Source organism: Chlorocebus sabaeus, chromosome 4 (genome assembly GCF_047675955.1).
Source record: "Chlorocebus sabaeus isolate Y175 chromosome 4, mChlSab1.0.hap1, whole genome shotgun sequence".
Lineage (NCBI taxonomy): Eukaryota > Metazoa > Chordata > Mammalia > Primates > Cercopithecidae > Chlorocebus > Chlorocebus sabaeus.
Window position 1 is genome coordinate 70,606,938 of NC_132907.1, and position 5,132 is coordinate 70,612,069.

Below are 5,132 nucleotides of genomic sequence, written 5' to 3' on the forward strand. Positions count from 1 at the left end.
TGTGTTTGTGTGTGTGTGTGTGTGCGCGCGTGTGTGTGTGTGTGTGTGTGTTTTAGGCCGGGCACAATGGCTTATGCTTGTAATCCCAGCACTTTGGGAGGCCGAGGTGGATCGATCATTTCAGGTCAGGAGTTCGAGACCAGCCTGGTCCACATGGCAAAACCCTGCCTCTAGTATAAATACAAAAATTAGCCAGGCATGGTGGCAGACGCCTATAGTCCCAGCTATTTGGAAGGCCGAGGCAGAAGAATCACTTGAATCCAGGAGGTGGAGGTTCCAGTGAGCCAAGATCGCATGTGTGTACTCCATCTTGGGCGACAGATCCCTAATTATTGGTTTTACAATCGTTCTAGAATTTAATATAAATGAAAGCAAATAACAAATACCTTTATGTAACTGGTTTCTTCCTCTCAACAATGTCTGTAAAATTCATCCCTATTACCATGGTATCAGTATTTCTATGTTTCATTTCTTCTTACTTATATATTATTGGTGGATTATATCAAAATTATTTATTCATTTCTCTTTGGATGGACAGTAGGACATGAGTCTGTATATGGTGTTTGGTATTGTGATTAAAGCAGCTCCAAACATTCCTTTACAAGTGATTTTATGAACATATATATTCATTTTCCTTGGAAAAATACCTAGATGTTTGATTCCTGTGTCATATGATAAGTTTAGGCTTACGTTTTAAAGAGAGGGTCAACCAATTTTCCAAAGAGAAAAATAAAAATAAATTTACCTATTGACTCTCTCTGGAATGTGCGAGAGCTCTGTGTTCTACATCCCTGTGAACTGTTGGAGTTGATACCCTTTTAACTTTAGCATACCAGTTAATATAAGTGATATAGTCCAAGTATGTTAGTTTGCAGTGTTTTCGTGACCAATAATGTCATTGTTCTGTTCAGGTAAATATTTTCCAGTTATATATCATTTTTGGGACATGTTTATGCAAGTGCTTTACATTACACAGGATTTTTTTTTATCTCCTTTATTGTGGGAGGTTTTTGAATATTATAGATGGAAGTACTGTGTTATATATTTTCTCCTAGACTATGACTCATCCATTCAGGTTCTTTTTTTTTTTTTTTTTTTTTTGTGGTGTCTTCTGAAGAGCAAAAAGTTTTATTTTAATAAAGTGCAATTTATCAAAATTGCCCTTTTTGGTAATACTTTTTGTATGCTGTTTAAGAAATCTTTGCCTATACCAAGATTGTATAGATTTTCTCCTATATTTTCATGTTTCATGTAGTTTAATATTTGTGGTTTTAAAATGTATGTCTACAATTCATTTTCAGTTATTTTTGTGTATCACCATAGGTGAAGATTGAAGTTTATCTTTTTGCACAAAAATCTATTTTGTTCCAACGATGTTTAAAGGTAGATATTTGTGTGGAAAAATTAGCTTCAATCTTCACCTACCTAATTAGGTACATTGCTGTCTTTAAGGTATCAGGTTATATTGAATTAGTTTGGTGCCTCTGTTGAAAGTTAATCAGTGGAGTCTTTGGGATTCTGTTTCTGTATTCATTATTTTATACAATGATTTATTTATGTATCATGTGAGAATTACATATTATGATAACTGTTCTAGATTTATGGTAAGTTGTGAACTTTGGAAAGCTGAATCCCTCAATTTTGTATGTTCTTTTCCAAACATGATTTTAGAAATGTTAGGCTTTTTGAATTTCCCAAAATATTTTAGTCCAATTTGTCACTTTTTATAACAAACCTTTTGCAATTTAATTAGGATTGCCTTAATTTACATATTGATTTTTAGAAATTGGAAATTAAAATAATATGGAGTCCTTCATTGTGTGATATATGTCTCTATTTTATTAGTTTTTATTGTAATGCATACAAATTTTCACAGTTTTACTGTCTTAAGACAATATATGTTTATTATCTCACAGTTTTTATGATTCAGGAACCCTGGCATGGCTTATGTGGGTCTTCTGCTCAGAGTCTTAACTAGGCTGAGATCAAAAGGTTGGGCAGATGGTGTTTTCATATGGAGCTTGGGACTTTTTCAGATCATTCCAGTTGTTGGCAAAATTCAGTTCCCTGGTTGGGATTGGATTGAGGTCTTTGGTACTGGGAGGTTTCCCAGCTCCACAGGTAGTTTACAACATGGCTTTTTGCTTCCTTAATACCAGAAGGAGAGCATCTCTTTCTTTAGAAAGGGTCTAATCTCTCTTTTGAATACTCTACACTGTTTAAGCCAGAAACACCTAGGAAAGCCAATCTTCCTTTTTAATGAGTCAAAATCACCTGATTTGGAACCTTAAGTCTACAAAAGTCCTTCACATTTGCCATATATAATGATCTTCCCACAGGAGTAATAACCCATCATGTTTCCAGATCCTGCCCACATTTACAGGAAGGGGATTGATTACACAGGGCTTATGTATCAGTGGGTATAAATCTTGAGGGGCAGCCTAGAATCTAGCTACCACTTCTATTTATTTAGATATCATTTACTTCCCTTAACATACATTGCGATTTCCATTTTAGAGGTTTATACATACTTCATTAAATGTGTTCTGAAACATTTTGGTATTAATGTTATTGTCAATGGCAGTTTTAAACTTTATTTTCCAATAAACCCTCCCAAGATTGAACCAGGAAAACACTGATTTACTGAAAAGACAAATAACAGGTTCCAAAATTGAACCAGTAAAAAATAGACTACCAACTAACAAAAATCCAAGACCAGATGGGTTCATAGCCAAATTCTGCCAGATATACAGAGAAGAACTAGTACCATTCCTGCTGAAACTATTCCAAAATAAATTAGGAGGAAGGACTCCTACCCAACTTATTCTATGAAGTCAGCGTCATTCTGATACCAAAACCTAGCAGAGACACAGCGAAAAAAAAAAAAAAAAAAAAAAAAGATAATAAAAAGAAAGAAAGAAAACTTCAGGCCAATATCTTGGATTAACATTGTTGTAAAAATTCTCAACAAAATACTAGCAAACCGAATTCAGAAACACATCAGACCACCAGCTAATCACGATGATCAAGTAGGCTTTATTCCCCGGGTGCAAGCTTGGTTTAATATCTGCAAATCAGTAAATGTCATTCATTATGTAAACAGAACCAAAGGCAAAAATCACATAATTATCTTAACAGATGCAGAAAATACTTTTGATAAAATTTAACATCCCTTCATGTTAAAAACTTTCAATAACCTAGGCATTGAAGGAACATACCTCAAAAAAAAAAAAAAATTGGGTTCATCAATGATAAACCCACAAGCAACATCGTACTGAATGTGCAAAAGCAAGATGCATTTCCCTTGAAAACCAGCACAAGACAAGGGTGCCCTCCCTCAACATTCCTATTCCTATTGGAAGTCCTGGTCAAGGCAATCAGGCAAGAGAAAGAAATAAAAGGCATTCAATTAGGAAGAGAAAAAGTCAAACAATCCCTGTTTGCAGACAGCATGTTTCTATATTTAGAAAACCCCACAGTCTCAGGCCAAAAGTTCCAGCTGATAAACAATTTTGGCAACATCTCAGGATACAAAATCAACATAAGAAATTACTGACATTCCTATAAATCAACAACAGCCAAGCTGAAAATCCAGTCAGGAATGCCATCTAAGTTATAATGGATACAGAAAAATAAAACACCTAGGAATACAGCTAACCAGGAAGTTGAAAGATCTCTAAAATTAGAATTATAAAACGCTGCTCAAAAAATCAGAGATGACATAAACAAGTGGAAAAACATGCTATGCTTGAGGATAGAGAGAATCAATATAATTAAAATGGTCTTACTGACCGAAGAAATTTACAGATTTGCTATTTCTCTCAAACTACCAATGTCATTCTTCAAACTACCAATGTCATTCTTCACAGAATTAGAAAAGAAAACTCTTTCAAAGTTCATTAGAAACAAACAAACAAAGTCGAAGGCAATCATAAGCAAAAAGGACAAAGCTAGAGGCATATCTAACCAACTTGAAACTGTACTATAGTGCTACAGAAATCAAAACAGTGTGGTACTGGTACAAAAACAGACACATAGACCAATGGAACACAATAGAGAGCCCAGAAATAAGTCTGCACACCTACAACCACCTCATCTTTGATAAAGGTGACAGAAATAAGTAATAGGGAAAGGAATTCCTATTCAGTAAATGGTTCTGATGTGACTGGCTAGCCATGTGAAAAAAAATGGAAACTGGACCCCTCTCTTTATATATATATATATAAATTTTCTGGAATATATATATATTTAAAAATCAACTCAAGATAGATTGAAGACTTAAATGTAAAACTCAAAACTATAAAAACCCTGGAAGACAATCGAGACAATACCATTATGGACATAGGAACTAACAAGCATTTCATAATAAAGACACCAAAAACAACAGCAACAAAAGTTAAAACTGATTAATGAGATCTAATTAAACTAAAGAGCTTCTGCATAGCAAAAGAAACTATCAACAGAGTAAACTGACAACCTACAGAATAGGAGAAAATATTTGCAAACAATGTATTTGACAAAGATCTAATATCCAGCATCTATAAGGAACTTAAACAAATTTACAGGAGGAAAACAACACCATTAAAAAGTGGGCAATAGGCATGAACAGACACTTTTCAAAAGCAAACATACATGTGATCAACAAACCTATATCAAGCTCAGTATCATAGATAATTAGAGAAAGAAAATCAAAACCACAATGAGATACTATCTCACACCAGTCAGAATGGCTATTATTAAAAAGTCAAAAAATAACAGATGCTAGCGAGGTTGCGTAGATAAGGTTATGTCACTACACTATTGCTGGAAGGGTAAAGTAGCTTTAGCCATTGTGGAAAGCAGTATGGGGATTCCTCAAAAAGCTAAAAGCAGAACTACTATTTGACACAGAAATTTCATTACTGGGTATGTAACCAAAAGAATATAAATCACTGTACCATAAAGACAGGCACGTGTATATTCACTGTAGCACTCTTCACAATAAGAAAGACATGGAATCAACCTAAATGCTCATTAATGTCAGAATGGATGAAGAAAATGTTATACATTTACACCCTGGAATCAGAGGATAGAAAAAAAAAAGTATTGGGTACTAGACTTAGTACCTGGGTGATGAAATAACCTGTATAACA